Below are 12,231 nucleotides of genomic sequence, written 5' to 3' on the forward strand. Positions count from 1 at the left end.
TAGAACTACTGTTTGGGGACGTATAGATTACTCCAACCAAAGATTTCTTCCCTTTGTTATTCCTCATTTCTACCCAGACTGATTCGGCATCTTGATGTCCAGCACTTATGTTATTTCTCAGTACAGCACTGATCCCTTTCCTCACCAGCAGGCCTACCCACCTCCTTTTCCTTTCACCCTATCTTTCGGAAATACTGCGTACCCCTGGATATTCAATTCCGAGACCTGGCCTCCAGTAATCATCAGAACCTTTTGTTTCCATTTGCGACATTAGCTCATTAAGTTTGATATGGAGATGCCGGCGATCGACAGGGGTGAGCACAGTATGAAGTCTTACAATGCCCAGTTAAAGTCCAACAGGTTTGTTTTGAATCACTAGATTTCAGAGCACAGCTCCTTCCTCAGGTGAATCTGAGGAAGGAGCAGTGCTCCGAAAGCTAATGATTCAAAACAAATCTGTTGGACTTTAACCTGGTGTTGTAAGACTTCATACTGTGCTCATTAAAATTTGTTACGAATGCTTCTTGCATTTAGATACAAAGTTTTTAAATCTGTTTTACTGTTAGATTTCCCTACTCTTCTATAATTCCTTGATGCATAAGGACAGTCACCTGTTCAGTCCCTCACCTTTAATTTTTTGGTAACCGTCCACCACATTGCACTCTTACCTCCTCCTTTAAATTGGGTTTTATAGTTTCCCCTACAACTGAACCCTCCACAAGCCCCCGCCCCCGCAATTTAACTAAAGCCATATCTGCAGCTCTAGCACTTGGACTCTGGTCCCAACAAGATTCAGATGAAGGCCATCCCTTCGGAACAGGTCCCCCTTCCCCAGTACTGGTGCCAATGTCCCATTAATTCAAACCCATTTCTCCCACACCAATCTTTGAGCCACGCAATTACCTCCTTAATCTTATTGATTCTATTCCAATTCGCTCGTGGCTCAGGTAGTAATCCAGAGATGATTACCTTTTTGTTTCTGCTTTGTAATTTAGCTCCCAGCTGTTCTTACCCGCTTAGCAGAACCTTTGTCCTTGTTCAGTCTATGTCATTGGTACCTACATGGACCACAACAACTGGATCTTTACCCTCCCACTCGAAGTTCCTCTGCAGCCCAGATGAGATATCCCAAACCAGAGCACCAGGCAGGAAACACAACCTTCGGGATTCTCGATCCTGGTCACAGAGGACAGTGTCAATGCCTTGAACTATACTATCCTCGATTACAACTACATTTCTTTTCTCTCCCCCCCACTTGAACAGCTCCCTGTACCATGGTGCTGTGGTCAGTTTGCTCGTCCTCGTCCTCCCTGCAGTCCCCCGTTCCTGTCCACACAGGGAGCAAGAACCTCAAACCTGTTGGACAAGTTCAGGGACTGAGGTTCCTAGATCCCTCCACCTACCTCATTCAAAGCCACATCTCCTTGTCCCTGATCAATGGCCAAATTGAAGGTATTTAAACTAAGGAGTGTGACTGTCTCCTGGAACAGTGTCCAGGTATCCCTCACCCTCCATGACCTGTTGCAACGTCCAAAGCTCAGAATCCAGCTCATCAACTCTGAACCGGAGTTCCTCAAGCAACCAACACTTACTACAGATGTGCTCACTGGAAACCACAATGGGTTCCACCAGTTCCTACATCATCTGACCCTCCATGTCTATTTTATTTCATTCATTTTTAATTTGGTTTAAAAAAAAATGTAAATTAAAAAAATATATATATCTCCTTATTACCTCAGTCTCAATGTGTAATAAATCCGCGGAGGCAGAAGTCCGTCACCAGAATTCCTTTTATTTACAAACCCAACGGCTGAACAACCCATAACCATTCAGTCTGCTGTCTACACCGGAAGTGCAGAGGATCTGACACTCCCTGTTATATACATACAAAGGGGCTCCCTGATTGGGCCACTAATCAGGGAACTTGTACTCTAATTGGCCAATCTCAAAGGCCTGGCCTAAGTCATTACACCCCTCCCCCCCAAAGTCTGAGGCGCTCCCATGGTCCTCGTGACTCATGGGTCTAGTGCTTCATTTTTGCGCCGGGTCCGGCTCCTCCACTTCGGTCTCCGACGTGTCTGGGGGTGGGTGGGTGGGGGGGGGGGGGTATAATGGCCAGGCGCTGTCATTTCTGATGTGAGCGCCAAAGGGGCGGTTCGCCCCTTTCCTCCGGCGGCAGGGATACAGCTGCGGCATCATCCATGGTGTCCATATCCGAGTCCAATGTCCTCACCAGTGGTGTCGGAGGGGCATGAATACCAAGGGGATGGTATGCTGGTCTGAGTCGGTCCGGAGGAGGAAATGAATCTGGTCCAGGTGGTTCTTTATTACATGTTTTCCCAAATGTATTTTACAATACAGGTCCTGTATTCGCAAAAAGTTGGTTTACAGGTGCAGCAGGTGATTAAGAAGGCAAATGGAATTTTGTCCTTCATTGCTAGAGGGATGGAGTTTAAGACTAGGGAGGTTATGCTGCAATTGTATAAGGTGTTAGTGAGGCCACACCTGGAGTATTGTGTTCAGTTTTGGTCTCCTTACCTGAGAAAGGATGTACTGGCGCTGGAGGGTGTGCAGAGGAGATTCACTCGGTTAATCCCAGAGCTGAAGGGGTTGGATTATGAGGAGAGGTTGAGTAGACTGGGATTGTACTCGTTGGAATTTAGAAAGATGCGGGGGGTCTTCTAGAAACATATAAAATTATGAAGGGGATATATAGGATAGATGCGGGCAGGTTGTTTCCACTGGCGGGTGAAAGCAGAACTAGGGGACATAGCCTCAAAATAAGGGGAAGTAGATTTAGGACTGAGTTTAGGAGGAACCTCTTCACCCAAAGGGTTGTGAATCTATGGAATTCCTTGCCCAGTGAAGCAGTTAAGGCTCCTTCATTAAATGTTTTTAAGGTAAAGATAGATAGTTTTTTGAAGAATAAAGGGATTAAGGGTTATAGTGTTCGGGATGGAAAGTGGAGCTGAGTCCACAAAAGATCAGCCATGATCTCATTGAATGGCGGAGCAGGCTCGAGGGGCCAGATGGCCGACTCCTGCTCCTAATTTTTATGTTCTTATGTCTTGGCCTTGACTGTTCCTGCTACCCATGTGGAGCCATTTGCATAATCTCTGACCCATACATTTTCACCCGTGTTGAATTGACTCTCGGCGAGTGTTGGCATGGCCCTGTATTGGGCTTCTTGGTGTCGCTCTATTCTGCCACCTAAACTTGGGAATAGTAGACTCAGCCAGGATCAGAGTCGTCTGCCCATGAGTAGCTCTGTCGGTGCTCTTCCCGTTGTGGCATGTGGGGTTGTCCTGTAGTCAAATAGCCAGCACAACAGTTTGGTGTCCAATGATGCTGCTGACTGTTTCTTCAACCCGACTTTAAGGTCTGGACTGCTCTCTCCGCCAAACCATTTGATGCCGGATGGTATAGTGCTGTCCTTCTGTGCCGAATGCCATTCGACTTCATAAATTTTGTAAAGTCCTGGCTGGTGAAAACCGATCCATTATCCAAAACTGACACCTCCGGGATACCATGAGTTGCGAATGATGTGCGGAGTTTTTCCATGGTAGTTGTTGAATTTGCAGAGTTCATTTTGTCGACGTCCAGCCATTTGGAATGGGTGTCTACTATTATAAAAAACATTGAACACGTAAATGGGCCTGCAAAATCAACATGAAGTGGCGACCATGGTCTACCCGGCCATTCCCATGGGTGCAGCAGGGCTGCCGGTGGCACCTTCTTCCCTTGTTGGCATTCTTGGCACCGGCCTACCAATGCCGCTGTGTCTGTGTCCAGGCCTTGCCACCAGACATAGCATCTTCATTTTTGAGCCTCCAGGGTGCCCATGATGTAGTTCAGCCACTATGGCTCGATGGCCTTGACTTGGAACTATTAATCGAGCCCCCCCACAGCAGGATCCCGTCTTCCACAGTGATCTGCTTTCTTCTGCTCCAGTAAGATTCCGCCTGGACCGATCTTTCCATCTCCCCAGTTCGCACCATGTGTTTTATTTTTGATAAAACCGGGACCCTTTGGGTCTATAAACGAATAGAACATAGAACATAGAACAGTACAGCATAGAACAGGCCCTTCAGCCCTCGATGTTGTGCCGAGCTTTGTTCGAAACCAAGATCAAGCTATCCCATTCCCTGTCATTCTGGTGTGCTCCTTGTGCCTATCCAATAATCGTTTGAAAGTTCCTGAAGTGTCCGACTCCACTATCACAGCAGGCAGTCCATTCCACACCCTAACCACTCTCTGAGTAAAGAACCTACCTCGGACATCCCTCCTATATCTCCCACCCCAAACCTTATAGTTATGCCCCCTTGTAACAGCTACATCCACCTGACGACATAGTCTCTGAACGTCCACACTATCTATCCCCCTTATCATCTTATAAATCTCTATTAAGTCGCCTCTCATGCTCCTTCGCTCCAATGAGAAAAGCCGTAGCTCCCTAAACCTTTCCTCATAAGTCTTACCCTCCAATCCAGGCAGCATCCTGGTAAATTTCCTTTGCACCCTTTCCAATGCTTCCACATCCTTCCTACAGTGAGGTGACCAGAACTGCACACAACATTCCAAATGTGGTCTCACCAGGGTCCTGTACAGTTCCAGCATAACCCCACGGCTCTTAAACTCAAGCCCCCTGTTAATAAACGCTAACACACTATAGGCATTCTTCACGGCTCTATCCACTTGTGTGGTAACCTTCAGAGATCTGTGGACATGAACCCCAAGATCTCTGTTCCTCCACATTCCTCAGAACCCTGTCGTTGACCCTGTAATCTGCATTCAAATTTGTCCCACCAAAATGAATCACCACGCACTTATCAGGGTTAAACTCCATCTGCCATTTTTCGGCCCAGCTGTGCATCCTATCAATGTCTCTTTGCAGCCTACAACAGTCCACCACCTCATCCACTACTCCACCAATCTTGATGTCATCAGCAAATTTACTGACCCACCCTTCAGCCCCCTCCTCCAAGTCATTTATAAAAAAACTACAAATAGCAGAGGACCCAGCACTGATCCGTGTGGTACACCGCTGGTAACTAGTCTCCAGTCTGAAAATTTTCCATCCACCACCATCCTCTGTCTTCTATGTGATAGCCAGTTAGTTACTTATCCAATTTGCCAAATTTCCCTTTATCCCACACCTCCTTACTTTCTTCATGGACCAACCATGGGGAACCTTATCAAACACCTTACTGAAATCCATGTATACGACTTCAACTACTCTACCTTCATCTACACACTTAGTTACTTCCTCAAATAATTCAATCAAATTTGGGAGGCAAGACTTACCCTTCACAAATCCGTGTTGACTGTCCCGGATTAAGCTGCATCTTTCCAAATGGTCATAAATCCTATCCTTCAGGACCTTTTCCAGTAACTTACCGACCACTGAACTAAGACTAACCGACTTATAATTACTAGGGTCATTCCTATTCTCGTTCTTGAACAGAGGAACAACATTCACCACACTCCAGTCCTCTGGCACTATCCCTGTGGGCAGTGAGGACCCAAAGATTAAAGCCAAAGGCTCTGCAATCTCATCCCTTGCCTCCCAAAGAATCCTTGGATATATCCCATCTGGCCCAGGGCACTTGGCGACTCTCAGGTTTTTCAAAATTGCTAATACATCCCGCCTCAGAACATCTACCTCCTCCAGCCTACCCGCCTGTATCCCACTTTCATCCTCAAAAACATAACCCCTCTCCCTCGGTAAACACGGAAGAAAAATATCCATTCAACACCTCTCCTATCTCTTCTGACTCCATGCACAAGTTCCCACTACTGTCCTTGATCAACCCTACCCTTACCCTGGTCATTCTTTTATTTCTCACATAAGAGTAAAAAGCCTTGGGGTTTTCCTTGATCCAACCCGCCAAGGACTTCTCATACCCTCTCCTAGCTCTCCCAAGAACTTTAAACTCATTCCTTGCTACCTTGTAACCCTCAAGCGACCCAACTGAACCTTGTTTTCTCGTCCTTACATACACTTCTTTTTTACTCTCGACAAGACATTCAACCTCTTTTGTGAACCATGGTTCCCTCACGCGGCCATTTCCTCCCTGCCTGACAGGGACGTACCTATCGAGGAAACGCAGTATTTGTTCCTTGAACAAGCTCCACTTTTCATTTGTGCCTTTCCCTGACAGTTTCTGTTCCCATCTTATGCTCCCTAACTCTTGCCTAATAGCATCATAATTACCCCTCCCCCAATTATAAACCTTGCTCTGCCGTATGGCCCTATCCCTCTCCATTGCAATAGTGAAAGACACCGAATTGTGGTCAATATGTCCAAAGTGCTCTCCCGCTAACATGCAGCATCCTGGTAAATCTCCTTTGCACCATTTCCAATGCTTTGTTTTGTGCGGCCACTGAAAATGTAACGTCATTACTGTTACCTCTATTTTGGGTACAAATGGCGGGACGTCTGTTAATGGCAACCTACTTAGTGCATCGACGTTTGTCACCCGTGTTCCTGGCCGATGCTCCAGTTGATATTGGTACGCCGCCAGTAGTAGGGCCCAGCGTTGGATCCGGGCCGAAGCTATTGGTGATATTGCTTCGTCTTCACAAACCCAGCAACAGCTTGTGGTCTGTAATTATAGTGAATCTCTGCCTACAAGTACTGGTGAAATTTCTTCACCACGAAGATCACAGTCAGTCCTTCCTTTTCGATTTGGGAGTACTTTCGTTCTGCTGCTGCCAGCATCCTGGAAGCAAACACTGTAGGTGGTTCCTGTCAGTTTTGCTCTCTGTTTGCCAAAACTGCACCAACTCCATATGGAGACACGTCGCACGTGGACACCAACTCTTTCCTGGGGTCATAGTGTGCCAAGATGTTCTCTGAGCAAAGCTGTTCTTTTATCTTCTTGAAAGCCCTGTCTTGGCGGGCGGACCACTCCCAGGCTTGCCCCTTTTTTAGTAATTGGTGTAGAGGGTCTGTTCTGAATGAACTTTCCACAATATATCACTGGTCTTAAAAAAGTCCTGGATTGTGATAGGAGCCGGGGCACCTTTAATCATCCTCACCTGATCCGCCAAAGGTTGTAGCCCTGATTTGTCAACGTTGTACCCCAGATAGGTTACTTGAGGTGTTAGGAAAACATTTCTCTCTTTAGGCGCATGCCTGCTGCTGAAAACCTCCTAAGGATTTCCGCCAGGTTTGGCAGGTCTTCTGCCTTTGTTTTTCCTGTAATGAGGATGTTGTCCCGGTAAATGGTGACTTGTGATAGCCCTTGCAATATATTCTCCATTGTCCTCTGGAATATTCCACAAGCTGACGATACCCCAAAGGGTAATCTTGTACACTGAAAAAGGCCCTTCAGGGTGTTTATTGTGAGAATGTTTGGGGCTCTTTGTCCAGCTTCAGCTGTAGATATGCGTGGCTCATATCCAGCTTTGAGAATAGGAGTCCTCCAGCCAGCTTTGCATACACATCCTCAATCCGGGGAATTGGCTATTTGTCCAGTTGTGAGTAGCGATTAATCGTTTGTTTGAAATCTCTCACCTGGCTTAAGGATAGACACCACAGGTGCTGCACACTCTGCAAACTGGACCGGTTTTATTATTCCCTCACGCTCTAAACATTTTATTTCCATATCGACTTTCTGCCTTAATGTGAAGGGTGCTGGTCGGATTTTGGGACTGCCTCTGGATCTACATGCAATGTTGCCTTTGCTCCCTTTATTGTTCTGAGCGCTTCTTGGAAAAACCTCTGGGTATTTGCACAGGAGTTCGCTCAGGCGGCCATTTTCCAGCTGGAAAATGTTTACCCAATCCAGCTGGATCTCTTTTAGCCAGTTTCGTCCCAATAAGGTTGGCCCCACCCCTTTCACTGCCATTAAAGGCAGCCTAGCCAGTTGCTCTCCATAAGCCACAGTTACATGCTGATGCACCATCGATTGCACGCGAGGCGAGTGATTTACCAATGTCAGGCTTTAATTAACTAGAACACAGCCTGGCGATCGTCTACAGTGGAAAGGGACGATCGTCAGGCTTCTGAGCATTTATACCTCGTCGATAGAGGCGTGGTTAACTCAGCCTCTCGGCCAATCGGTCGAGAGGCACATGACCGACCAGGGCCAATGGTAAGCCGACGTTCTGGCCCAATGGCAGACGAGTATGCAGATCATATCATCACACATGCATTGTGCCCAACACTCTCAGTGGTTCCCCTGTATCTGTCCCCAGTTTTGCGAAGTCCTGGTTAGGAATAAGGGTTGGAGTCCAGTGCATATTTTATTGAATACTGTTTCCCTTATCACGGATACGGCTGCTCCAGTGTCGACTTCCATCAGTATGGGACGTCCATTCAACCTTATGGATAACTTAATGGTTTTTGATTTCACCATCGTGACACAATTTAGTTGTTCGCCGGAGGTAGGTAGGGCTTCGAGGGTGGGCTTCTATTTCTCCTCTCTAGCAACAATTACAACATTTTGCTGGGCGAAAGGCTGCAGGGGCTGCTGTCTGTCTGGACCTAATTTTCCCTTGCTTGGGAGAGCTTCTGCGAGTGGGCCTGATTAACTTAGTATTTGGAGGGTGGCTATGCAGTTGCCTATCCCCCAGCGGTATAGTCCCTTGACTCAGTTTCACTGGTATGGGCATCCACCTCCATCGGAGCATCGCTTGCTGCTTTTTCTAAGGGTAAAGCCAGCTGCAATGCTTGTTTACAATCCAGTTCAGCCTCTGCTGACACCGACGTTTCTGTATTGCTAAATTATTTATTCCACATACCAAACAAACAGTCTCGAAGCATCTCATTTAGCATCAGGCCAAATTCGCAAGCATCTGCTAATCGCCTTAATCTTGTTAAAAAGTTTGGAACTGACTCAGTGTCTCGGAATGCTGAGTAAAATCAGTACCTTTGCAGGATCAGAGGTGGTTTAGGGTCACAGTACTCTTTTACTAAGTCCGTCAATTCCTGGAAAGTTTGTGTGTCCGTGCCTCCGGAAATGTGAGACTGCGCATAATGGCAAAGGCTGCTGGCCCACATGTGGTCAGCAGAATAACATCTTGCTTTTCATTTGGAATTATATCGTTTGTTCAAAAGAAGTACTTCATCTGCTTTACATATTGGGCCCAGTCTTTGGGCAGCACGGTAGCACAAGTGGGTAGCACTGTGGCTTCACAGCACCAGGGTCCCAGGTTCGATTCCCTGCTGGGTCACTGTGTGGAGTCTGCATGTTCTCCTTGTGTCTGTGTGGGTTTCTTCTGGGTGCTCCGGTTTCCTCTCACAGACGAGCAGGTTTCTTCGGTCGTTCCCTTTTCCTCATCACAACTGTAATAAGTCCACAGAGGCAGAAGTCCTGTCACCAGAATTCCTTTTATTTATAAACCCAAGAGCTGAACAACCATGACCATTCAGTCTGCTGTCTGCACCAGGAGTGCAGAGAATCTGACACTCCCTGTTAGATACACAGAAAGGGGCTCCCTGATTGGGCCACTAATCAGGGAACTCGTATTCTAATTGGTCAATCTCAAAGGCCTGGCCTATGTCATTACACCATGCAATTTCTAACCAGTAATTTAAATGGATTTCAAATTAAGCACAGCCTCCTATTAGCCAATCAAATCACAGCCCCCCTGTGATGTCACTTTTAAGTTGTTTTTCAGTCCAAACTCACTGTCAGTTTCAGAGATTCAAGAGTCGCCATTGCCTCCCCCACATAGATCTCCCTGACCGTCCCCCACACACTGCCCTCACCATCTCCCGACACTGCCCTTACCCCCCCCCCCCCATAGCACTCCGCTACCCACGTCACAGCCTCCCCCACACAGATCTCCCTGACCGTCCCCCACACACTGCCCTCACCATCTCCCGACACTGCCCTTACCCCCCCCCCCCCATAGCACTGCGCTACCCACGTCACAGCCTCCCCCACACAGATCTCCCTGACCGTCCCCCACACACTGCCCTCACCATCTCCCGACACTGCCCTTACCCTCCCCTCTCCCCCCCCCCCCATAGCACTCTGCTACCCACGTCACAGCCTCCCCCACACTGCACTCTGCTTCTCCCCATGTGTGCGTGGATTTCCTCCGGGTGCTCCGGTTTCCTTACACAGATCAAGGATGTGCAGGTTAGGTGGATTGGCCGTGATAAAATGCCCTTAGTGTCCAAAAAAGGTTAAATGAAAAAAATGAAACGGGGATTGGGTGCAGGCGCGGTCTTAATTCGGATTCTCTTTCCAATGACCGGTGCAGACTCGATTGGCCGAGCGGCCTCCTTCTGCACTGTACATTCTATGATATTTAAAGTAAGTAGTCTTACAGCACCAGGTTAAAGTCCAACAGGTTTGTTTCAAGTCACTAGTTTCCGGAGCACTGCTCCTTCCTCAGGTGGGATTTTAAATGAGGAAGGAGCAGTGCTCCAAAAGCCAGCGACCCGAAACAAACCCACTGGACCCCCAACCTGGCACTGCAAGACCCCTCACTGTCCTCACCCCAGTCCAACGCCGGCATCTCCACGTCATGATATTTAAAAACAGAGCAGCCTCTGGTTACCAGGTTTGAAACCGCAACCCTTTCAAAATTCAGATACGCATTCCTCTCTAAATTCTGAAGCCTCCCAAGTCTTGTTCATTAATACTCTTCCCTGCCAGATTCCCCAGTGCTCACCACTGTGGCCCCGAATCCCTCAGCATTATTTTGTAGGAGACTATGTGCTCATGGAATCTCATCATTTCAGAATCATCCTCTGACCGTTCCGCGGTGAATGGTGTCACTGCATTGGTTTGATTCCAACTCCAACATCCCTTCTTTAAACAGTGAAAATTGCAAGTAGGCACTCCTCCTCCCACCCTTGACCTCTCGCGGGCATGTGCACTCTTCACATGCTTTCATTTGTGTGCCCAACATGTCCATTGACAACAGACAAAACTTATCAGGGAACGTTGGTAACTTCAGATGTCCCCACCTCCAGAATCCCTTGGTGCCTGGATAGGGTGGACGTGGAGAGGATGTTTCCACTTGTAGGAAAAACCAGAACCAGAGGACACAATTTAAAACTAAAGGGACGATCCTTTACAACAGAGATGAGGAGGACTTTCTTCAGCCAGAGGGTGGTGAACCTGTGGAATTCCCTGCTGCAAAAGGCTGTGGCGGTCAAATCACCGAGTGTCTTTAAGATGGTAGACAGGTCCTGGATTAACAAGGACGTCAGGGGCTACGGGGAGAAGGCAGGAGAATGGGGATGAGAAAAATATCAGCCATGATGGAATGGTTGAGCAGACCCGATGGCCCAAGTGGGCCAATTCCGCTCCTATGTCTTATTGTCTCATAGGTGTGGAGGTGGATTGAGACCAGGAAGAACATAAATAAGAACATAAGAACATAAGAACTAGGAGCAGTAGTAGGCCATCTGGCCCCTCGAGCCTGCTCCGCCATTCAATGGGATCATGGCTGATCTTTTGTGGACTCAGCTCCACTTTCCGGCCCGAACACCATGAACCTTAATCCCTTCATTCTTCAAAAGACTATCTATCTCTATCTTAAAGGCATTTAATGAAGGAGCCTCAACTGCTTCACTGGGCAAGGAATTCCATAGATTCACAACCCTTTCGGTGAAGAGTTTTCTCCTAAACTCAGTCCTAAATCTACTTCCTCTTATTTTGAGGCTATGCCCCCTAGTTCTGCTTTCACCTGCCAGTGGAAACAACCTGCCCGCATCTATCCTATCTAATCCCTTCATAATTTTATATGTTTCGATAAGATCCCCCCTCATCCTTCTAAATTCCAATGAGTACAGTCCCAGTCTACTCAACCTCTCCTCGTAATCCAACCCCTTCAGCTCTGGGATTAACCTTGTGAATCTCCTCTGCACACCCTCCGGTGCCAGTACGTCCTTTCTCAGGTAAGGAGACCAAAACTGAACACAATACTCCATGTGTGGCCTCACTAACACCTTATACAATTGCAGCATAATCTCCATGTCTTAAACTCCATCCCTCTAGGTATAAGTGGTCTGATTAGCAAGTTTTCAGATGATACTAAGATTAGTGGAGTTGCAGATAGCAAGGAGGACTGTCAGAGAATACAAAATATAGATAGATTGGAGACTTGGGCAGAGAAATGGCAGATGGAGTTCAATCCAGGCAAATGCGAGGTGATGCATTTTGGAAGATCTAATTCAAGAGCGGACTATATGGTCAATGGAAGAGTCCTGGGAAAATTGATGTACAGAGAGATCTGGGAGTTCAGGTTCATTGTACCCTGAAG

This window comes from Scyliorhinus canicula, chromosome 14 (genome assembly GCF_902713615.1).
Source record: "Scyliorhinus canicula chromosome 14, sScyCan1.1, whole genome shotgun sequence".
In the NCBI taxonomy this organism is placed as follows: domain Eukaryota; kingdom Metazoa; phylum Chordata; class Chondrichthyes; order Carcharhiniformes; family Scyliorhinidae; genus Scyliorhinus; species Scyliorhinus canicula.